At 42.1% G+C, this 25831-nt stretch overlaps 1 protein-coding gene across 1 annotated transcript in view; it reads left to right on the plus strand.

Moving 5' to 3' along the window:
• Positions 1–25831, plus strand: part of ERC2 (ELKS/RAB6-interacting/CAST family member 2) — a 2322684-nt gene that overhangs the window by 2122992 nt on the left and 173861 nt on the right. The window contains exon 18 of the mRNA XM_078661584.1: positions 848–1038. The gene's annotated coding sequence lies outside the window, so the exon portion shown is untranslated. The remainder of the gene's footprint in view (positions 1–847; positions 1039–25831) is intronic.

Below are 25831 nucleotides of genomic sequence, written 5' to 3' on the forward strand. Positions count from 1 at the left end.
AATAAAGACGCTAAATGATTTTGGATGTATTTGTACACGTGGAACCATTTTTTGCTATGATGTTCATTGCTTCTTTCTTGCTTAATTGTGAGACTGAGAAGAAATCAGTGAGGACATATATTTAAGGAAAGACATATATACTGATGATTTCTAGGCGTGTCTTTGTGCATTCTCAAATTACAGGTTATTTGTTCGGTCAACTTACCTGATCCTGAATTTCCCTTTCTATGTTTTATATTTACTGTGTATGGCCTGCAGAATTAAAATTCAATTACAACTTCAGTGCCAGTCGATGTGGAATAACAACACAATTGCTTAAAATATTCATAAAGTTGTCGTTTCAAAATATTACTTTTAGGGATATGTGAAGTTTCCAAACACTGCCATTTCATATTTAGTTAAGTCTTCTCAATAAAACAATTGGAAAATCTCTACATTATTTATCCACTAAACGTGGAACTCTAAGTGTGAGGTGAGAGCCTTGTGGTGTTTGTTTAGTGCATAACTAGTATGTACGTTTGTTATATTGAAGCACTGATATAAACAGTTATGAGTATCAAGTATTATCTAAAGAATTTTCATTCAGGTGTGAATGGTGGGGTTAAAGTATTTGTGTGAGTGGGGCTTTAAAGAAGAAGTATTGTATATAATATTGCATCCATGGTATGCCACAGAATCATTTTATGCTGTAAATTGGATACATTTCACGATGTGAAGATATTGCCTATTATCAAAAGAATTGCTCATATTATAACAAGTAAAACAAAGTAGTTTGAAAAAAGTACTTAGCACCTTGTTTTTTAGGTATGTATGGCATCCTTTTAGTATCTTTTCTTTTCCTCCCTAGATGATCCAGTCACTGTTGGAGGCACATAAACCACAGCAACACCATATTCTGTTAATTGATCACTTATCCAACCTTTGCCTAGAGTTTCATTTCCAGTTTCTTTAAGTTTCAAGCTTTACCAATCACCAAAGAAGATGAGAATGAGAGAGACAACCAGGAGGACCAAATCACACAAATGCGCACCAGAGCAGGTAAATATTCTATAATGACTTCTTAATGACTATTACCATGTAATTCATTGGTATACATTTTCCATCCTTAAACATTATAACAGACCATCTTTATTATTGATGTGCTGTTTGGAATATACTTTGATCCCACAGACAGCTTTTTACACTGCAAAATGGTTTCCTGCAAGCTATGTATAACAAGTAATCCATTTATATTTTTTTTTTCAGTTCAAAAATTTTTTATTGAAAGAAATGCATGGTAAAGGAACAGAATATGAACAGATACTGTAGGGAAAAATAAAAAGGGGGGTAAAAGGGAAGGGGAAATATACGATGACGGATTAATAAAAAGATATAGGAGCAATACAAATGGAAACAAACAATTCATAGTAGAGAAACTAATCATGGAAAGCAAGAATACAAAATACAGTAAATATGCAATAGAGTAAAAATGCAAATATAACTATGCAATAAAATGAATTAGTTGAACATGAAGAAATGTGAAGGATATCAAGGGGGTTTAGGAACTTCCTGCTGAGCAGGTCGAGGACGAAAGGAACGGGTTGTACAACTGTCTAAATATGAGGTGATAGGAAGCCATAACTCAGCACGTTTAGTAGCCATCTGTGGAGGAAAAACAAAAGCAGTATCCAGTCTATGGTTATGACACACATTATACCACCAAGCCTTAAACGTAATACTCGATGTGGATTTCCAGTTAACCGTGATTTGTTGGAAGGCAACTGCTATTAATAAATCAACTATTCGAACACTAAGATCAATATGGTCCCAACAAGGAGAGAGGCTACCTAGAAAAATATGAGCGTGTGAAAATGAAATAGTAGTTGAAAAAATGACATTGAGTTGAGCCCATACTTGTAACCAGAAGGCATGAACATTCTTACAAAGGAACAACATGTGAAACAAGGTAGCATTTGGGGAAGCACATGACCAACATGTGTCAGGTGTGGTGGGAAAACGTTTATGAAGGGTGGAAGGAGTCTGAAGTAGACGGTTATAAATGAAAAAAAGGGATTGCGTTAGGGAGGCAGCTCTGGAGGATTTGCGAATCTTCAACCAAATCTTATCCCAAGTGGAAGTTGGCCAAGATAAGGAAAGGTCAATCTCCCATTGCTCCTCTACTTTGCTTTTGAGTCTAGGGAGAGTGCGTGTATGAAGATGTTGGTATAGGAGTGCAGCTTTTGGAAAGGTAAGTAGAGTAGAATGGAGGTGAGTGATAGGATCAGGAGTGGATGTAGGAGGACGAGATTGGGGAAGGTTATTATATGTGTCCATAACTGATGCTTTAAGTAGAAGATATTGGGGAAGAGAAGAGAGAGGTAGGTGAAAATTAAGACGAAGGGTGTGAAAAGGTAGGAAGACAGCTGTGAGATCCAAAGCAGCCCTTTGGTTCTCCAAGACTTCCAAAGAATGGGCCTACCTCGAATCAGAAGGTACCTATTATGCCAAATAGTGGAGGAGAGGAAGTCAGCAATGCAGGCAGGAGGCGGGGGTTTGGAGGCCAGGATGAGTTTAAGGGTGAACTTATGTATAGGAGTGAGAATTGAGGCAGGTTTGCGTGAAAAGGAGATACATTCGGCAAAAGAGAAAGGTGAGAGAAACAGGCGCTCCACCTTGGTCCACAAAGGGCAGGGAGAATCAGGATCCTGTAACCAGAAAGAGGATTGGCGTAACAGAAAAGCCTTGTGATAGGCATAAAAATCCGGAAAATTAACTCCACCATCAGAAATAGGACGAATAAGCCGAGCCAGAGACATCCTGGGTTTACGCTTACTCCAAAGAAAAGAAGATAAAATTGAATTAATTTTTTTTATGAATTTAGCTGGAATAGCAACAGGAATATTAGATAGGGTATAAAGAATAACAGGGGAAAGCATCATTTTGATTGTATCTAGGCGACCCCACCAGGACAAGTAGAGAGGATGCCACCTCGCAGTGGGATCAGATAGTTTCTGGATGCACTTGGTTAAACAAAGGGAGACTGTGTCAGGGATCGAGGGGGTAATATGCAAACCTAAATATTTAATATTAGAAGGACTCCAGGTAAAGTTTGAGGCACTAAAATCATTCTTAAAAGTAAATTTGGTCAAAGGCAAAATTTCGCATTTATCATTATTAAGCTTGTAACCAGAGATTGAGGAGTAATGTTGAACTTCCGCTAAAAAAAGCGGGAATAGAGACAGTAGGGTTAGAGATGAATAGTAGAATGTCATCTGCATAAGCAGCCAATTTTATGGAAAGGTCATTAGTGTGAAAGCCGTGAATATCGGGGTTTTGACGGAGTTTAGATAAAAAAGGTTCTAAGGCCAGGTTGAAGAGAAAGGGCGAAAGAGGACAGCCTTGACGAACACCCCTACCAAGATCAAAATAAGGAGAAACTTGGCCGTTTGCGAAAACTGCAGCACGTGGATGAGAGTATAACAGCGAAACTAGGGACAGAAATTTAGGTCCAAATCCAAACCAATTAAGAGTATGAAAGAGGTAAGACCACTCTACCCTATTGAATGCCTTTTCAGCGTCCAAGGCAATGGCTGCGAGAGGAGATTGGGGATGTGAGGATTTTGTCAAGATGTTGAATAAGAGTCTGGTATTGTCTGTAATATAACGGCCTTTGACAAAACCTGATTGTTCATCTCCGAGGAGGTCAGGGAGCAGATGGTCCAATCTAAGAGCTAGTAGTTTGGCAAAAATTTTGTAATCTATGTTAACTAGGGAAATGGGTCTATAATTTTTACAGTATTGGACATCCTTTCCTGGTTTGGGAATTAAACAAATATGGGCATCGGAAAAGGTGCCAGAAGAAGTGCCTAATTCCGTAAAAGAGTGTATAAGGGAGTGAAGTTTTGGAATAAGAAGCTTCGAAAAATGAAGATAAAACTCAACAGTGAACCCGTCAGGGCCAGGCGCTTTGTTCAATTTTAAACGATTAAGGGCGTTAAGTAGTTCTTTTTGCGAGGCATCAGATTCTAAGGAGGAGAGGTCAAGAGGGAAAGAAGGAGGGGCTTGAATAGTAGAGAAAAAATTAGCTAGAATCTGAGGGGAAGAAGGTGTATCTGAGGTGTATAAGGACTCATAGAAATGTGAAAAAGTAGCAAGAATGTCAGCATCTTTGTGATGTAAATGGGCATCATCATCATATATCGATTCAATGGTTATTTTATTTTGTTTGACTTTCAAGTAATTAGCAAGAATCTTCCCGGCTTTGTTCCGACCACCATAAAACTTGGCACTAGATTTAAGCAAATATAAAGAAGCATCTTCAGTAGACTTCTCGTTAAACTTAAGTTTGGCAGCAACCAGAGATGTCAGACTATCTGAGGAGTGCGAGGTAAAATAGGCGTGTTCCAATCTCTTAAAATCCTGAAGGAGGTTTTTGGTAAATTGACGAGCAGATCTACGTTTTTTAGCAACATAGTTAATAATGAAATCACGGGCAGCTGCTTTAAAGGCATCCCAGAGAGTATGTTTCGAAATAGGTGGGACATCATTAAAAAGGAAAAATTCATCAAAAAAGGCAGAAAAAGAAGTAGAAAAATTGGGGTCTAGAAGGAGAGCATTATTGAAACGCCATCTCTTGGGACCCTCAGTCTTGGGTAAAACGTCAAGACTAACCAAGACAGGGGCATGATCCGAAAGTAAAATTGGACCAATTTCTGCCGCCTGTAGTGTTTGAGAAAGAGCGTGTGACACAAAAATATAATCGAGCCGTGATTGAGAACGATGGTGGGGGGAATAAAAAGTAAATTCTTGCAAAGTTGGGTTGCATAAACGCCAGGAGTCAACAAGCTTATGTTGCGAAATAGCTTGGGTAAACAATTTGTGAGGCCTTGTGGGAATGTAAGTAGCATCGGATTTCCTATCCAAAAAAGGATCAAGAGGGTGATTGCAGTCTCCCGCAAGGATGAAGTTATCATCCATGAATTGAGTGATACGGGGAGAAAGGTCAGCCCAAAAAAGGGGGTCACCCGTCGTGGGACCATAAACATTAAGGAGAGAGATTGGAACACCTCTAAGTGATAGTCTGACATGGGTCCATCTACCGTTGGTATCAGAGTCTTGAGATATGACCAATAAAGGAAGTGATTTACGACATAAAATGGCAACACCATTACGTTTCCCATCTCCCTGTGAGAAAAAGACATCACCCACCCACCCTCTCTTAAGTTTATCAGATTCTGTGTCTGATAGGTGGGTTTCTTGAAGAAATGCAATGTCAGTATTTAATTTGGCCAGGTGAGATAAAATACGCTGTCGCTTAACAGGTGAATTAATACCCTTAACATTCCATGAAACCAAATTTAAAGACATAGTTTACGAATAAAATTCATAAATTAGCTGAGCAATGCTTCCATGAAAGAATGAAGAGTAGGAAAAGAAGAAATAGCAAACAGAAGAATGAGTGATCAAAAGGATATGTAGAAAAATAGAAGTAGGATGAGGAAGAAGGAAGAAAAGTACAAGAATAATAAGGTCAGAAATAGGAGAGAGGTCCAAGAGCGATGAGGGAAGAATGAGAGATAAGAAAAGGATGTTGATGAATGTAGAAATGAGTAAGAAATAAAAAGGAGTGATAATAGTAAAAGAGTTAATATAACCGGAAGAGAAAAGAACATCATCGTAGAGCAAAACAAAAAGTACTTCGGTAAAGGAAGGGGAAGTAAAGAGGGACAGGAAACAAAAAAGGTACAAAAAACATGAAGAAAACATACCTACGAAGGGAAAATACGAGAAGAATACGAGGGGGGAAGGAGCCAGGTAGGGAAGGCAACACTACTGAGGGCAGCCGGGCAAGGAACCGGGGAGATGTCATCATGGATCAATGGGTTCCTGTGGAAACAAAGACGGGGTAAAGCTGAGAAGGCAATACAAAACAAAAAGCAGTGGCAAAAATGACGATGAGGAAACGAACTTAATGGGAGACGTCATAATATGGAAAAGGAAGAAAACAAACAATCAAACATGAAACTTCAAATAGGGGGAGACTAGAACAACAGAACGCATGGGTAGTGCATAAAGCAACTAGCAGAATCAAAGAATCAGCCTAAAACAGGAGGCCAACAACAACACAGCAATGAAAGAGCGTAAGTCTTCAAACAAGCGTGCAGTGTGAACAGTCAGCCAGGAGAAGAAGATGAAGGACCAGAGGTATCCATAGTAGAGGTGCGATGGGCATTGATGAAACTCTGCAATCTTACTGGATCCTCATAGGTGGTGGTCTTGTTATTATAGGTGACCTTGAACAGACACGGGTGATATAAACCATATCGGGCACCCATGGCGCGAAGGACTTCTCTCATGCTGAGGAAAGCTTTTCTACGAGCGGCGGTAGCTTTGGCATAATCCTGAGCAAAGAATAGTGGAGAATCAAGCCAAGTCAGTTTAGGAAGAGCCTTAGCCGCTGCTAGAACTTTCAAAAGGTCTGTGTACTCCAGGAAATATAGGATAACACCCCTTGGCCTTTGGGACATGGATAGGGATGTAGGTAAACGGCCCAGACGATGCGCACGTTGGATGTTGAGAGATGTATCCTGTGGTAGATGGAGCAGTTTAGGAAGGAAGGTTTTAAAAAAGGCAATCGGGTCAGACCCTTCAAGATTTTCTGCAAGACCGTAAATACGAAGATTATTACGCCTGCCTCTATTTTCCAACTCCTCCACCTGCTTTTGAAGAGCTCCTACTTGTGAAGACAAGTGTGTAACTTTGGCTTGCGATTCTTGAAAAGATGCAACAGAGTGCTCCACCGAAGAAACTCTCGTTTCAATTTGAGACCAATTGTCCGTGAGAACTTGAAGCTTGGCGTTAGTCTCCTCCATGAAAGGGCGAAGTGTTCCAATTTCCTCAAGAAAAGGACGAAAAGAGCGTATTTCCTCCAATAGCAGCTCCATGGATACAGGAGATGTTGACTTAGGCGGAGAAAGAGGTGTTTTCTTCAACCGCTTGACAGTTGTCTTCCCCAATGTTGGAGGAGAGGGTGTTTCCATTAGTTCTTCTGAGCCTGAGGGTGAAAGAGAGTCTTCTAATTGGGAGAGAGCAGAGAATACTTTCGAGTTCTTAATAAAAGCCACCCTGGTAGATGCTTTGGAGGAAGAGCGAGACATGAGTTGTTGTTTTCCCATGTAAAGGAGCAAAGAAGCGAAGACTGAGTAACACTTGGTAATAGCGATGGAAAATGCTGGAAACGACCCCAATGATGAGGAACTGTTCAAGAAGAGCAAAAAGCAAAATGGCGGGAAAGTGCAACCATGCACCTCACATAAGGTTTCCCCAAACTGCTCCAAATATCCGAAGTTGAAATGTAAGTCAGCAAGACCTTTGATAAGGGCAATTCACCAAATCATCGTTGGGCTGATAAGGAGACATGGAGGAAGCTTCTGCGTCATTAAGGTAAATCCCATGCAAATATGGTAACTGATGAGGATAGTATGTAATCTACCATCCCTGCTTGTAGCAAAATGAGAATGTAAACAGGAAAGTCATTCCATATAGTAACCAGAAGAAATCGTAATTATGGGAGGCCAAATTGTGAGGCAGAAGGAGGAATAGTCCCACATTCAATCATAAAAACTGCAGAGCACTCAAAATGGCGGCCACGTTATGTGAGGAATGAAGTTTACCTCATGTGCGAGGCACCGGAGAAAGGTGGCAGCATGTCTGGATCCTGAAGAGTCGCACAGGTGATCCGGAAGAGAAGCAGCCTACATGTGCGGGCTGGGCGAAGAACCACCTCCGTCTCCGTGAAAAAGTCGCTCCGTGACAGGATGCGCAAAATGGCGGCTGCGCATACCGGAGCGTCTGTGAAGGCGGAGCGGCTAATATCTTCGTTTCCGTCACTCTGAAAAGGACTTCAAAGGCACCACTGCATGGCAGAGACGGTCCGACGGCAGTATGCGGCGTCAGGACAGGAACATCGCGGGAAGGAAAGTAAGATTCCCGGCACCTCGGCGGAGCCTCACTCAGGCGCCGCCATCACCCACGGCGCCAAGCCACGCCCCCAATCCTTTTATATTTTAAAAAAAGTTTTGAAATTAGAAGTCAAGTAAGATTAATCTCCTGTGAAAATGTAATGTATAGCAATGCAGCTTCGTTGTGAGCATTCATGAGAGGAAAGGGTGAGTCTTAAACTTTTACAAACCAATAAACCCTGAAGCCTTTGAATGTCTGAAACAGCATTATTTTTGCATGCATTTGCAAATAGTGGTGCATGGTAGGAAGGAAGGAAGTGTAACCAGGGGGGGCTATTCTAACCATCACACTCTTCACTCAACCCCCGACCGGTGGACGACCAACTTTTTAAGATTCTCCTATAATGTTGTCTCATTGCAAATATACTCAGGGCTCTATTGTGAGTGTGGCGGTCCATGGACTGCCAGAATCATGGGGACACGGTAGTTGCGGACTACCGACCACCATATTACGATTAGGGCGGTTGCACCACCATTGCCCTGCTGCAGCACAGCGGTGTTATGGCAGTCACTAGGCAGCAACATGCTTGGCTGGACCTCCGTGGTCCTGCCAAGCATAGTAGGAGTTTCCTCTCTGCCATGGTTTTCATGGCGGTTCCTCCTCCATTAAAACCCTAGCAGAGAGGAAGCAAAGCCCCTTGTGCCTCTGCGCAATATGGTGCATTTAGGGGGCAGCACAACATGTGTCCCCCTGTGTGCATGCACCCCAGTTCCTGCACCGCTTGGACTTTTCAGTCCATTCCATGCAGAAACAGTTTTTGGCGTTCCCATTGTGGTGCCCATTTTTAGAGGCACTGCCGTTGGAATGCCAAAGTAAAGCCCACCAGACAGCAGGAAACTCCTAATCTGGTGGGTGGCCAAACCACGAGTTTGATGGTGCAGCGGCGGGGCGGACCCGGCACTGCACCGCCAAACTCATAATCAGGCCCTCAGTGTATCTCAACAGTTAAAACTCAGATGTAAATCCTAAACTGCTATCTGTAAATAATTAGCACAAGTTTAGCTTGTCACTCTAAGGTAGTTAACATGTATTTAAATGTCTATGTAGACTATTCAGTTTGTAATAGTTTCTTTTCTCTTTGAAAATGCTCTGCATTTAAAATGCTTTTTTGCTTCTCTAAGTTCCCCCGCAAAGCACTTGTATGACCTGCTGCCTTATTCCTAGCAAATCTATGAAAACAATAATATATAAATGCATTTTTATAAATGATGATGATGATTTAGAAAACATAAAGTCCAGATAAGGTGTGATCATGATCAACATGCATACAAATATTCCAATGACCGTAAACAATTTAAATGTTAGTCTACATTTAATCTACTGCATGTCTTCTGACATACATGACATAAGTACAGCTGTAGCAGACTTTGATACTTTTGCTGGACAAACAAGATATTATAGGGCTAAGTAGCATAGTTAGTTACTTAGTCTTTGAATTCATATAGACAACTTTTTTAGATGATACCTTTTTTGAAAAATACATCTGTGTAACTTTGTAAGTTTACGGACCATGTCATCCTAGCATTTCAGGTCTGGTTTTTCATTTCCAACATATCTAAACCTTTTGCTTTTGGATGTTTGGACTGGAATAGAGGGTGAGTGTCTGAAAAGATTCAGTGCTCCGTCCATCATCTCCTTTTGTTTGCTTTGTTCGCCCTAAGTTGGCTGGGCATGCCCAGACGTCGGTCCCTTGCTCCCTTGGCCACTAGGTTCAAGCTAGCCTGGCTGATATGGGGTATTTCCCCGAAATCGCTCCCAGGATTCTTTTTTCCGGTCCAGGGAAGACCTGGCTTGGCAGTTCGGGCTGGACTATTCCCATGAGAAACAGGGTCAAGACTGATTTGCATATGCGTGACTCTTGACCATCAATTTACTTGGAGCCCCCAGTTGGAGGTTTTAAAATTAAAATTTGTTCGCCTTACAGGATGTTTACTGCAGGAACAAAAAAAAACCTTGACCAAACGCATTACACCAGCGGTTAAAATTTATGAGACCAAGGCTAACGCTGCAACCCTGTATGGAGCGGACATATGGGGTTACAAAGATTTGTCATTACTAACTACAGCACAGAATAGGTTTTTGCGGAATTTGGTGGGGCTTCCACAATCATCACCAATAAAACCACTGCTTTTAGATCTAGGCTGTAGACCTCTGAATGAGATGGCGCAGTATCGTCTCGCAGCATTCTGGCGTCGCCTTTGGACGACCCCAGAGCTTAGTCTTTTCGCTCACGAATTGGGCGAGGTCATATTGTTGTGGGGTGCTCATAAAATTCGATGGCTTCGGGAAGTAAAACAAGTTTTGTATTCAATGGGCCTCCCCGAGTTATGGTTACATCCTGAATGCTCTAGGTTCCCATCTAAACAAGAATTTAAAGATCATTTTTGGGCTGCAAAGAAATTTACTCTGATCTCTCTTTCGTCAGACAATAGCTTAACGGGACTTTTTCTGACACATAAGGTAACACCGTCCCTTGAGTCCTATTGGGACTTGATCTGCAAAACCCTGGACCGTAAGCTGTATCATCAGTTTCGGGTGGGGACTTTGCCGATCAACTCCTTTACTGCAAAGTGGGCAAAGAAGGCAAGTAATAAATGTTTTTTTGCCCTGACCAGGTAGAGAGTATTGGTCATCTGTTTTTTGCATGCCCATCATATCGATCGCCTCGACTGAAATGGTTGAAACCTATTTGCAAAACTTTGAATTGTGGGGGGAATCGTGAAGCCCTGTTGAAATTACGTGATATACGTATTGAAATAATTGTGATCTGTGTAGCCAAATTTTTGGGGTGGGCATGGCTGATTCGTGCAAAGAAATTGAAAACCCTCTTGAATCAATTATTATGAAATGACTGTATGTCGGTTGAGACACATTCTTCTTTTTATATATTGGGGGCTTATCTTAAGATGGTTTTAATGTTATATTATGTATGTTGTCTTTTATGAATTTTATTCGAAATAAAGACATAATGAATTCTGAATTCTGATTTGCATATGGCTGGGTTTGAACTGGGGTGACAAAGTGAGCTAAAGAACGATGATGGATTCAGCCCAGATCTGTGACTGGGGGTGAGTGTCTGAAAAGTTTGAGCGCTCAATCCATCATTTCCTTGTGTGTGCACTGGTATAGCACAGCAGGGAACTTCTCACTCAAATTATATTAGTTAATACAGTTGATTGCCATGTTTTTAAAGTTCTGTATGTCAAGTATTTAAGACATGTCCACAACCACACATCCAATCTTATAAGTATTCTAGAATAGGAGAATGGGGATGACCCATCAGAGATATGAGTAAGGAAGGCTGCTAATGATAATATGTATCCTTCTGGGTCCGTTCTAGGGCATACGTTTTGCAAATCCACTTCCATCAAATGCTGTTATTAAAATAGAAAGCCAAGCAAAGACAGTAAGCATTGGCAAATGCCAATAAGGCTGGCCTTGCCAGGCTGGTTCAATATTTATTCGTTTTGTATTGCAGGCATATGCCACAAATTACATAGAAGAAAAGGAAAGAAAACATACCACCCCAAAATGTGCTTGCAATACATGTTTACATAATTAACTACTGCAATTTAATTGTAATAGCATATAACTTGGGCTACTTGCAGGCATGTTTAATTAGAACAGGTATAAAACCCCTTTCTAATTTTAGTTTGCAAGGGTGACAAAAAAAAATAAAAACGATAAAGGATGGAAAGGAAAACGGGTTGGCAACATACCAGCCTTTACAATGAAATGCACTTCTTTTTCGGTGGATGTCCACATGTGATCAAGCAAAATGCTGCCACTTACAGTTAAATAGATCCAATGGATGAAGTGTCCTTACTAATTGGCCCATGCTTGATGGTGTGATGGGTGGAAACAAAAATATAAATGACAGTTGAACAGACCAATGAATGAATAGATCTCACCCAAAGCACCACTCTTTGGTGTATGACTATGATTTTTTTATTTATAATTTGATTAAATTAGGCTATTTCTAGACCAGATTTAAACATAACGTCTATGGAATCCACAAATACATCACCTGCTTGCTCTATTGTTTATTTGTAAAAGCTCAGAGAAGACAATATTCTGAATCCCTCAATACAGGGTGGGACTTACAGTGTGACAAGACAGTCACCACTTTATGTTAAATTGAACCCAAGAGTAAATCAAAATCATTGTGTTTCTCTTCTTTTTAATCCATACATATGATGCCTGTGACTTGCCCCATCAGATGTGATGACTTAAAATTCCAGAAAGCGGTACCAATATGCCTATCTACAATGGTTGCCTGTGTTTTACACTTTATTGTTGTGTCAGACATTCTCTGAGAACATGAACTCAGAATTAGGAGCCCAAGTCATCCTTCTTTTCCAGAAGGGAAGAAAGCAGAACTGCAGCATGAGTTTTAGTCTGTTTGAGTGAAAAACGAATGACCCAGACACAAGTGTGCCCAGATTACAAGTAAATCATTAGGAACAGAAAAATCTGTTCATTTCCTAAGCGTGCAGAAAATGTTTCCTCTTTGTGTTGTGGGAAGATTAAGGGTGCAAATGACTTTTTCCAGGTCTTTTCCCAAGTTTGACCAAATACTTCTCTTTGCCTCATTACAATGTATGAGGGCATGGTTATCACACCCAGAATCTGGCGGATGGCAAATGCAGGATGCAACTATACCATCTTCTCCCAAAATAAGGCAGTTACTTGGGGGGGTGCGGGAGTGTCATCAAAATGACTACACGTGAAATTGTTTTTTTTTAGAAGTTGTCCTGTCTTTCTCTGTCGGAATTCAGTCCTTAAACTATTTCTAGATACTATTGAGTTGGGTAACAATAAACATCTGTTATTCAGCACCAAGATGCCCTTGGGTTAATGTGTGCTTTACAAATACAAGTCATGTTATGTTATTCATATCCTCTAATATAAGGAAGATATAATGTGGGAGAGGATGTGGCCTAACAGCTAGTGCAGTCACCCTCGGAGCGGGGAACCTGGTACGATCCTCGGCAGGGATGCTCGACATTCTGTGATTGTGAGCAAATCACTGAGGGCCTTATTTATGACCGTCACTTTTGCGCTGCGTAAATAATGCGCCATGTTGCCCCACATTTCGGAAGTGACCCATCTAGGCATATGCGTCACTTCATAAACCCCTGTACTACATTATACCTGTGTCAGGTATAATGTATGCAAGGTAGGCGTTCCCCCACAAGAAAGGGTTGTAGAAGAGGCGCATGTCACCTCTAGGACACCAATGCGTCAAAACCGTACGCCTGCCTCCTGGCAGGCGTAAGGGTGACGCAGGCCCTTTCACATGGGGCTTGCCCCATTTGAAAGGACACATTGCTGGAGTTGCTTCTGTTTTCAGCATGCACCACTTTTGTGCCGACAGATATGTCAGTAATACTGATGTATCTATCATTCCTTGCGACATGATACGTCATACAGTACATGTAATGCATCCATCATATCGCAAGGAGGGCGCACTGAGAAGTGTTGCATCGCTGTTCTCACGCAGCAATGTGACATTGCTCATAAATGAGGCCCTGAATCTTCCCATGCCGAACAAAAAAATTCATGTGTTCTTCTATAACACAACTGGTGCTCATGTGAAGCTCGCTGATACCTTCGGGTTTAGATTGGGCTATATAAAACTGTTCCAAAAAAAACCTCCACTTACAATTGAGTACCTTTCTTTAATCAAATTCTGTTAGTGGCAACATGAAGGAGGTACACTTAGTATGTCTATGTGTATTGTGTATGATTAACAGGGCTTTAGAGTAAGTTGGCAAGCAGAAAATCATGTTAAATATGCACTGATCAGATTTCTGTCCACCTAACACAATTTAACAATTTTAAAGTAGTGGTTTTATTGCACAACAATGCTGGTGCTAATTTCACACATATAAATAATGGCAATCAGGCAGAAACAAGGCCTGAGCATTTTATTTCACATTTAGGCCCTAAGTACAGGTGGGTTGGAAATCAGGGTTTGGTCAGTAACTCAGGTTGCTGACAGACTCAAGAACTCTGAGAGATGCTTAATTGAGCATGCAGTTATTGGGCATGATGTTTTGCCACGATTGTTTTCCATAGCATCATTTGCTAGATCAAACCTTGTGCAGCTTGTCTCCTGAAAAGGCCTTGGATTGGGCAATAACCCAGGGAAACTGGTGCAGTAACACCAATCTCTTTGATAATGCCTTATTCCATAAAACCAACTTGTAATACATGGGTAATTTTGCATCCTAGAATTATGGATAATCGCATTAGCAGTAATTTTGAGGTTAACATTATTTTGACTTTAATGTTACTGGTTTAGAAGGATTGATGATGTCCTAACAAGGGCCTCGTTAGGAAACAAATTAACAGTTGTGGTACTTCAATTACCAAATTGTGGGGTCACCCTGAAAAAGCTGATAGACTCCTATGGAGAGTGTTTGTGTACATTTCCGTAACCGGACTGCTGTCGAGTGGCCTGGGTCCTACAACTTTACACAACGAAACCACAAACTCTAGAAGTCACACATCCAGCTGTTGGAATAAGGATTAGTGTTGCATAACTTCAGTCTCTCTTTCTGTTTATCTATCACATTTTGACGTGTGGATATATATATATATATATATATATATATATATATATATATATATATATATACATATATATATATATATATATATATATATATATATATATATATATATATATATACATATATATATATATATATATATATATATATATATATATATATATATATATATATATATATATACATACATACTTCTGGGAGCACCTTCTGTGTCAGAACCGATTATTTTATGACAGCTAGCTGTATGCACACTTTCCAATGCTTTTAAAAACAATGGTTATGTTTAATTCACTCTTCTTCTCTGCATGCATATAACGTCCTAGACTCTGTTTTTTATCCCCAGGTTACTTGTTCAGCCCCCTACAATTGCTGCCGTGGAAACTGTGTAACTTGGAGAAGCAGGAAGTTTCACTTAGCTTCCAGGGACTGCCCCGCCATGAGTTTAGACCAGCCCACACACACTCCCGAAGTAGAACCAGGTTTCCCTCTTAGCATAAATTGAACCCATGACCTTGTGCCCGAAGGCAACAGAGCTGTCTACTCAGCTACCAGTGCCCCAAACTTCAATGTTTTAAAGGCTATTCACAGATTGTGCAGACATAATGACTTCAGTGTGTGAAGTTCTTTTTTCCTACAGCAAAAGGAAGCAGGATGTGACCGCAGCGAGCATTTGCTAACGCAAGAGGATTATTGTTAGTGTGTGCACGTAAGTGTTTTACACACTATAGTTACGTTTGCTTGTTCTTAAGCGGTTCATCAGTCACATTGATATATTCATTCTGGCAGTGCACTTTCAACTCAAGTTATCAGCAATATACCAATGTGGTATATTAGACCCGGATGCAAACATTAAAAAGGGCACACATGAAGTTCAAACACCATTTGATCTGGTATTGCTCTGGCACATACTTGAGCTCAAAGTGCACTTAAGTCGGTGTTTAAAGAAGCACTTACATGCTATATACTACATTCTGACCTATGACCATGTAAAGCAGTGAGTTAAGTAATTATGCATGGAAAAGGTGCAAAAGACACTTTGGAACTTTAATCTGTTTTATTTTCGTGCTCGGCTAATTGTGTGGAAAAATAAACCCTATACAGTGCACAAAACTTATGTGTGCCAAGTTGTTACAGCATTACTTAATACTCTTAAGGATCTAAATGTCCCACATAACTGAATAAAATCCCCAGTGGCATTGCATGGTTAGATTGACATTACTTGACCAATTCTAATTCAAATATCAGCTCTCCAAAAAATGAATATTAATACAATAACATTTTCAGTTTTATAGCAAAGATTTTGATGATTGATACATTTTACTGAGCAATGTTGGAGATTGTGTCTGCGCGAGTGAATTAACGTGGCACGATAATATCACAAACATTAAATTAGAGGGTGGCGCCATACTTTAAGATTCATGAATGGTGGTCTCTGCTTCTAAGGCAGTATAATAGACTGTAGAGTGCAAAGGAGGTGCAAACCCTCCATGAGGGAAATACATTTTGTACAGGAAACTTTCTGAGCTTTGCTGTTCTCAGCACATGAAATGGATGGTATTGTGTGCAAATTACATAACTGCCAATTTTGTATGTAATTCTGTGTTTTTCCTGCTTCGTGCGCACAGTTGTGTTAATAAGTTTGCTTTCGAACCGCCAGTTAAGGTCCTAATCCCTACCCAATTAATGCTAGTTCTAATGTGGGCATAGCTACAGTTCAAGCCCATTTTAGCACTCCCACCATGGTCTAAAGAAGTCCCTAAGTGTTTAGATTTTCAGAGACCGAACATTTCCCCCCAAAAATGGACAGTCATTTTCCAATGCTGTTAAATGGTCGTGTCATTTGTGACACCTTAAGCCAACATTTCCTTTTTAGTCTACAATATTTTTCATGTTGGAACAAGTAGGTCCAAGCTAACACTTGGCTAAAAAATCGGACTACAAGTCCCAGTATGCAAAGTTCTGACAGGTAGAAAGCCAGAGGTGTCTGAAGTTGTCATAGATTGTATCAGGCACGTAGACCATTGCCCAGAGTCAGATGATGAAAATAAAAGAATGGGAAATCTCTTGTAGCCAAATAAAAAATTCACTGTTAAGATATGGCATCAGTCATGTGCACAAAGACTTTGTAACCATGACAGAGTAGAGCAATTTATGTTCTTGAATTTGCTGAGAACAGTTCTAACTGCACATATATGAAAGCTGGGTTGGAGCATCACATCTAAGTCAGGTTTTGTTCCACCTGGAGGTGATACAGAATTGTAAAATAATTTAGTATTTTAGCAAATAGTCCCAGAGGCTAGAACGTTAATGACCAATTCAATATGGGTTTCCTTTCTCATCCACTAGACAATCTTGTTTTATTTCTACAGTGGAAAATAGGATCTACAGGGTGATACTCATATACTGAGATTTTTAGGATTAAAACCAATTTGTTTTCTATCCTATCTACAATTTAAAAAACTCACACATTGGGAAAAAGAATTGCAGAGTATGGGAAAACCAGATAGAGTAGGACATTTTTGATGGAAGCGAAAACATAACCATGATTTGTATTACTTTCATATTTATTGATTTAAACGTTCTTCAGCTGCTTCCAACCAGTAAGGTAGACCTGTCAAATCGATGTTTTATCTGTGACAACTCAGAATACCAAATGCATATTGTTAGCACAAAAGTAGCCATGAAGAGTTGCTGTGGGGTATTTCAGAAGGTGACACCTCACATTGCCTTCATTAAGGTAGGAAAGACCACCAGCCACAAGTGCCCTGCCTTTCATCTACCACAGAATATTATCACTGAAAACCACTCTAAAGAAGGATTGATGCTGAGCAAGATGGGACATAGGAATCCATGGATAGTGAGTACTTCTGTTTCCAAGTGTGTCCATGTGTGTTCACTGTCCACATCATTTACTGAGGTTTCTCCTGTCTAAACCTGATGTTCTCTATTAACGCTACACCATGCGATTACACAGTGTGCTGCATCTATTCAAGTAGGCATATCTCACCAGTGGAGGGAGGCACCAGAACGTTGAGTGTCTGCTGTGAGTATTACCCTAAGTGAGGGTAACTTCCAAATAAATAATTCTTTGAAACCTCCCATGACTTTTGTTGTCTGACTGCTCAACAGTTCAGTATGACTTTTCACCCAGTGAATAGAAGCAGGTGTTTTATCTGAGTTTGGCTCTCTACACAACAGTGGCTATTGTATGATGTAAAGAAATGATAATGCAGATCTCTGTTTAGTGCAAACACTTTTCTGGCAGGACCCCTCTGCTAGTCTTTAGCCATGTTAGACCCATAAACAGAAGATGCCCCATAAAAACCTCCTTTGCAGAGGGTGCGCATCTTGTAGGCCCTGTTGTACTTTTTATGCAAATAGGTACGTACCAGCTTGTTTCATATCATGCATGAATATATTATTTCATCCTGACAGTAGAGGCTTCATTTAGCTCTTGGGAGGTGGGCTACCTGCCTAACAGGCAGGTGATGGTATTTAAGCCAACATTTTAGCTACCAGTGTGACTGTACCCGGCTGGGAATTATAGTGATATTTAGCCGGCCCTAAGAAAGGGGCTTTCGACCTGTCGCCACTCCGGGCAACATGGGAGGGGGACATTGGTAGGCCCCTGAGGGATAGAGAGTGGGAACGTATCCTTCAGTTTCCCAAAAAAGTAGCTAGGAACCCCAAGTTTAAGTTCATCCAGTTGATGCTCCTACACAGAGCCTACCTGACCCCACGCCGCATACATATGATGTTTCCTGATGCGAAAAGTAATTGCCCCCGATGTGACACCGAGGACGCAACACTAATACACATGCTTTGGCAATGCCCCAAACTAGGATACTACTGGACCACGGTCCATGAATCGCTCCAGAAAGCGGGCGCCCTGTCCCGATCTCCTACACTGGAATGCACATTACTGGGGTTGGGGCCCTCACAACGCACCAGAACCGTGGCGGCACGTTTCTCGGACCTGGCCCTGTTGCTGGCGAAGCGTGCCATCACGATGAGGTGGAAGTCACCCAGACCTCCCAACCCTGAACTGTGGAGGGCAGAAGTGGTGAGGTGGGGCAAGGCAGAGGGAGATGCACTGCAGCGGGAGGAATACAGAGGCCTGAGGAAAATGCCAATCTCACTGGACTGGTTTACCATATTAGGTATGTTTGAGGCTGGGGACGACGGAGGGGACGAGGATGCAGGTGCCTCTCCGAATGTAAGATAAATGTGTCCTTAGCCGGACTGACATACACTGTCACTGACTGTGGTGCGCTATGGAGAGGTGCGTGGGGCCCCCCCAATCACAATCACCATCACTGTAATAGTCTCGTTCCATCTATGTGTACAGGCAGATGGAGCAATATGTTGTACTACCGTACGTGCCCCAGTCTAATCATTGCTCAATCATATGTTTTTGTAAGAGTGTCGGGTGGGTTTGTTGAGGGTGGGGGGAGGGATAGCTTTGACCGGGGTTTGTCTATAATGTGACGGTTCTTGTCACCAACAAAATGCAAAATCGAGACAACTATGCAATTATATGTTCTGAGCAACCTTATGTATGTATTACCCTGTTTCCCTCCGGGACTGGAAATTCTGTGACTGCTTTACCTAATATGCTAATAAACAGATTTTCAAAAAAAAAAAAAAAAAAAAAGAAAGGCAGAGTGACTACCACTATGACCTGATGGACCTGTGGATCATGGGATGCTTGCTCAATGTTTTTTCCCAGTAGAGCCATATGAGTCTCTGTAGTGAAGGAAATATTGATGAAGTCCAACGTAGGTTCTTGTAGAATAGGTATTTATTTAAGATGGTACAAGTTGGTAGTAGATGGTAATAAGATATTAAGAAGGAATAAAAACCCCACCAGGAGCTGTCACCTTACAGCTCAGCCCCAAACTCCCAACTGAATTCAAAGAGCTAGGAAACCAACATTGTAATGTGTCATCAAGAATATTAACATTCCACATGGTGACATCAGAGGATGAGCAAAACAGGTTGAGTAGCAATCACTACAGTCTCCTCTATCACAAACCCTGTTGCTCCCCCGACTGTACATGAAGCAAGGTAACCATATGTTTGAAGAGCAATTGACTCCCTAATTCTTATAGCCCCTTTTCAAGTAAATGGTACTTTGTTTTTGGCTGTACCCTTTACAAAGAAGGAACCTGCATGACGGCCATTGGTTATACTGCAGTTTAACATAAAAGACAGCTCTTTATGCATAATTGTCCTTATTTTGGTTCTGGGATCCTGCTGTCTCTTCTTCATATGTGGGGTTTGTATTGCTTTTTTAAAAAATGTTTCCTGACATTAGGGTCCACAAGAAACATTGATATCTTATCAGTATGAATAACTACAGCTTGGACATTGATCATTCTGGTTTTTCTAGGCAACTTTTGAGGTCCACTAATTATGAACATGGCTGATACATGGTCCTGCAATCTACTCAAACCCATACTAAATGTCTCGTTTCTAAATTCTACAGTGAATGGATCCCAATAATTCTGCAAAAATTCTAAACATTTGGTATGGACAAAGATAAAACAAAGTAGCATTTAATCCTTAAATTCCCTTTACATTGATCCTTGAGACGCACCAACATACACATCCTCCGAGTCTCCTAACAACTTTTCACCAAGCGATGTCTCAACTAATAAATCGAGAAAATCAGCAAATAATTCCCTTCATGTATGACTTCTTCAAAAAGGAACACATCTAGCCACACTTGAACCATTGTCATGAAAATAAATCAGTTCTCAAACTAATCATCATCAACAACTACAGGTCCGTTACTTACCCCATATCACTTTCAAGAACTATGAGAAGCTATAGTTTTCCATCCCCATGCTCACCAAAGCAGCCCTTCTTTGGCCTTTACAGGCAAATAGGGCAGTGCATGTACCTAAATGGGGCATCCTCAAAATCTGTGAAGGTGCCCCTAAACAAGGTATTAAAGACAAACCATATCAGCTACTTAAATCAATCATGTACTAGTAGTAACCATCAGATCATCAATGGCTCTCAGGACAGCTCGTCCCACCACTATCTCTATAGCCTTAAATATACTCCCTTTTAATCTGCTTTAAACATCACTGGTAAAAGTGTGATGTTTCATGAAGTCCCCACTGGATTATTCAATCTCTCTGACAAAATATAAAATCCCACACCTCCAAAAAGTCCAGCATGCTGCAGAAGGATGCATGTTTGAAAATAAGTGATTGGAATCCATTTCCCTCAACATGTACTTATTGCACTGACTTAAGTCAACATGCGGATCACCTTCAATAACATATCTATGTCCCCAACAAATGCAGCAATCAGAAAGAAGCACAATACTTTGGAAAAAAGTGCGATAGACTCTGGATGCATTAGGTTTGACTGGTGCTTGTCCTCCCTTCTATACATCGCTTGTACTAAATTACATAGATCAGCAAATCACTATATTTCCTGCACTACCCAAATGCAAACCTACTGCCGGCTATCTGAAAATGCTTTAACAGACAAGGTGATAGGGACTTCTCATTTCATGGACCTTGACATTGGAGAAGCAGTTAATGACCATCAACAATGAAACCAATGAGCCCCCTTTCATGAAAAAAACGAATTCTCTTATAAATCACAGTTTATGAAGCTGTGCTCGTTAAGTATTCCAATTAATTATTACATTGATTTAATGTATCTTTCACCTAACCATTCATCCTTCTATCCATACATGTACATGAAAGATTTATAGTTTGTACTTGCATGTCTTACTCTATTCAGATTGAACATATACTAAATATGTAATTTGGGACTTTCTCAACTCTGTGTTCATTGATAAAGGTACTGAACTATTATTCTTTTTCAGAATCTCACTTGCTCAAGGGAAACTTGCAATCCCATGCCCTATTTCCTGTAATAAACTTGACTTGTGGAAGCACCTTCCCTGACATGAGCTTTTTGTTGTTTTCTTATTCCATAATTGCTTTGGTTTGTGGGATCTGGATAGGGAAAATGGAAGCAGTTGTCTCTGGCTAAAATGAGTAAATGTATTGTAACAGTATAAAACTAAAATCAAACAGATGTTAGATAATAATCATTGGTAACTGCCAGTGCACGCTTGCTTGGTTAGTTGGGGGTTTATGTCATGTGGTCTATTGAACCAGTAAGGAAAATCAATTAGTAGATATCTTGCTGTGCTAATCTGATTCAGCCATAACCACAGTAGAAAGAGCCTCACCACACAGTCCACTTTCTATTTCCTCATGTTCCAATTTCAGTAGAATTTCTTGTTACTTTCATACGTGTGTTGAGGGGAAACTAGAAACAAAAATAGGTATACACCACATGAGCAAAGCTTTCTGAAATATCCTGTGAATTGATTATACTATGCCATTATTTTTAGAAAAGATCAGAGGTGTGTGGAAACACCAGTAAGAGGATGATGACACTGGTCTCCAAATGTCCTCATACAACACTCTTATGGACTCCATTATAAAATCCAAGTCCACATCCAGCACAAGGTAACAACATAATAGAAACCATAACATACCGAGGTATAATAATAATTATTACATAGTGTAACGAGGAGTGGTGGACACCCAGAACTGACCCAGTGATGCCTCCTTCCTTACAGACGAACCCCTGGGAATCGGAACTGGACGAACTGGAGGAAGAGGAACACGGTGCCTTTATTTGGGCGTTCCCTGAGGAGGAGACCCCTCCTTCCGCCCACGTCAGAACAGCCGGATTGGATAAACCCCAGGAAGTATTGTTTGGGGCGTGTGACGTCACCCCGGTGGAGAAGGCGAGGAGCGGAGTCGGAGTCGGAGAGCGGGCAGGAGTACGTAGCGAAGGAACACGGAGAGTCCCCGAGGAAGAAGCAGAAGGAAGCGGAGAAGGGTCCCAAGGAGAGCCAGGAGGCCAACGACCCCGTGAGCCGCCGTGCCACACTCCCGGCGGAGGAGTGTGGCTTTGTCAGGTACGGCGGCGTATGGCGGCTTGGGTGGGAAGCAAGCGTGTGTAAAAAGTGTATATAGACCCCTAGTACTCCCTAGTCTTCCCTTTCCTCTTGTTCCATTACCCCGCGTTTACTCCCTCACTGTCTGTAATCACGTCTCTCCACTACCGCTGGTTGTACAGTATCACCGGTGAACCCCTGTCTCACTACACACGGCCCCGAGGTGCACACCCCCCAGCCGACAATAGAACTAACGGCCTCCTTTCTGTTGGTCTTCTTTTTCATGGGAACCCGGAGCTTGGGAAGCCGACGTATTGATCAGACATCACCGAGCTGAACCGCCCTACGTCAGCCAAGCGGGAACACCTCAAAACGCCAAAACAGATCCGAGTCAATTTGCAAGGGAAAGACTGACCTTCAGAACGAGAAGGACATTAATGTTGAAAACAAAACGTGTTATCCCAATAAAACCTGCATTACCTCAACAACCTGGCGTGTCTCTCATCCCTGACCCACCAGCCAGGTCCACAGTGGTGTCAGAAGTGGGATCTACTCCCTCAGAGCAAGAACAGGAAATGGAACAGGTTATCCAAACATTGATAGAAGGGCAACAGAAGCTAGAATGGGCCATTGGACAACAAATAAGCACGGCTGATGCAGATAGAGCCCTTTTTCGCTCCACAATGACGCAGCAAATGGACAGTCTGCAGAAAGTGGTACAAACCCCGGGGACTGCGGTTTCATAGGAAAGAAGACCTTTCGGACCACATCCGTCTGGAGTGGCCTTACAGAAGTACGTCACCGGAGAAGACCCGGATGCCTTCCTGGTCAACTTCGAAAGAGTGGCCCGCGCGTGTGGGTGGCCGGAAGAGAAGTGGCCCTTCTTTCTCGCACCCTTGCTAGTGGGGGAAGCGCAGACTGCATACCAAGTCGCAAACCATGCGGGCACCGCCACATACACGGAGATCAAGGGGGTGATATTAGATCACCTCGGTATGGACGCCGAAGCATATAGGCTCAGGTTCCGGAAAGAAAAAGGGGTATCAGGAGAAAACCCGAAAACTTTGTATTTACGACTAAAAATGGCAGCGGAAAAATGGCTAAGACCGGAAACCAGGAGCAAAGAAGACGTCATGACAAGCATAATCCTTGAGCAGTTCATGGAGGCATTACCGTATGGTACTCAAAGATGGTTGAAGCAACATCCGGGACTGACAGCAGCACAGGCCGTGGAGATGGCGGCCAACTATGCAAGGGCGGCGCCTCGGTCGTTTCTATGGGAGGCAGAAAAAACCCCAAAGACACCAACGCCTTCCACGAAAATAGAGAAAAAGAAAGCTGTCTTCAAACCCCTGAAAACACGGCCATTCCGAACGGACATAACGCCAATGAACGGGCCCCAGTGCTTTGAATGCGGGGAGTGGGGCCATATAGCACGATTGTGCCCCAGGAAAAGAACTGTTGAGGAACCCATGGAAGTCGGATATATTCCGAAAACCGTGATGTACACCGCGGAAATGGGGCCTTCCTTTTACGTAAGGGTTCGGGTGAACAACTCCCCTGTTAAAGCACTTTTGGATTCGGGGTGTAGGCAATCCGTTATCAGAGAAAAACTACTGTACCCCTCCCAAATAGGACAGGAAGGTGTAGTGCACATCAGATGTGTTCATGGGGACATCAAGACTTATCCCCTTGCCCGCATCACTATACACCCAATAGGAAGGGAACCATGTTCCGTGAGAGTGGGGGTTGTGGGGTCCCTGCCTGAGGAACTGATTCTAGGGGTAGATAATCCCCAATTCCTGTCCTTATTTAAACGGGAGCTAGATCTTCGCCCTGCTGAGGCTTACTTAACTGTTGAACCGTGGGTCATAGACCGGGGGTTCAAATTCGCACAGTCTAACGACCCTTCACTATTGAACGCATGGGAGGCCGCCCATGTTGCACAGTCAACTGCCTCAGCTCCAAAATACCCCCGTTTTAGTATAGACCACGATCTACTCTATAGGGAAGGAAAGGAAGGAGACCATAGACAACTGGTAGTACCAAAAGAATTCCGGGAACAGATCCTGTCTATGCTCACACTCATTTAACAGCAGGACATAGCGGTGCAGAAAAGACCACCCAAAACATACTGCGTTTGTTTTACTGGCCCGGTATTTACAAAGAGACCGAGGCATATTGCCATCAATGTGAAGTGTGTCAGAGGAAAAATCTCACCAGACCTCCTTCGGTACCTTTGCAACCTTTACCCATCATCGGCAATCCATGGGAACGCGTGGGGATGGATCTTATAGGGCCTCTACCTCGCTCCTCAAGGGGACACACCTATGCCTTAGTGGTAGTGGACTATTCAACCAGGTTCCCCGAGGCCTTTCCTCTGAGCGCCCCAACCACCAAGAATGTAGCCGAGAAGTTAGTGGAGTTGTTTTCAAGAGTGGGGTTTCCACGAGAAATCCTAACGGATCAAGGGACACCCTTCGTTTCACGGATGATGACTGAGATCTGCAAAACACTGGATCTCCGACACATACGCACGTCTGCTTACCACCCGCAAACGGATGGTTTAGTGGAAAGATACAACAGGACCTTAAAGACTACCCTTAAAAAACTGTTGACTTCTGAAGCCAAGGACTGGGACAAAATGCTCCCCTTAGCTCTGTATGTGGTAAGAGCACAGGTCCAGAGTAGCCTCGGTTATTCCCCCTTCGAGCTGTTGTATGGTCGCCAACCCAGGTCTCTGCTCGAAATAACCCGAGAGGCCTGGGAAAAAGAAGAAGCAAACGAACAACGGTCTCTTCTCGACTACACCCAGCAATTGAGATCCAGGTTGGGCAAGCTGAGAGATTTGGCCTATTCAAACATGAAGTCGGCCCAAAACCACCAAAAACGATGTTACGACAAGGGTAAACGATGGAGAACCCTGGAGAAGGGCGACTGGGCCCTGGTAATGCTCCCCTCCTCCACTCAAAAGTTTAGGAGTGAATGGAAGGGTCCTTACCAAGTACTGGAGAAGTACGGCAATACCACCTATAGATTGCAAATATCGCCTAATCGCAAACAAACCTTCCACATAAACCTTCTGAAGAAATGGATAGGCACCGTCCCACGATCTTCTAATCTGGTCCTCCCGGAAAACAGTTCCGCTTCAACCTTACAACACCTACCTGTCAATCCAGAGCTAACAGCCTCGGAGAAACAGGAATTACATACGGTTCTATACCCTTTCTCCCCCTTGTTCTCGGACCTGCCTGGATGCACACCCTTGGCAGAACACGAGATCCACACTACCAAAGGGAGCGTAGTAAAA

The sequence above is a fragment of the Lissotriton helveticus genome, chromosome 9 (genome assembly GCF_964261635.1).
Source record: "Lissotriton helveticus chromosome 9, aLisHel1.1, whole genome shotgun sequence".
Classification (NCBI taxonomy): domain Eukaryota; kingdom Metazoa; phylum Chordata; class Amphibia; order Caudata; family Salamandridae; genus Lissotriton; species Lissotriton helveticus.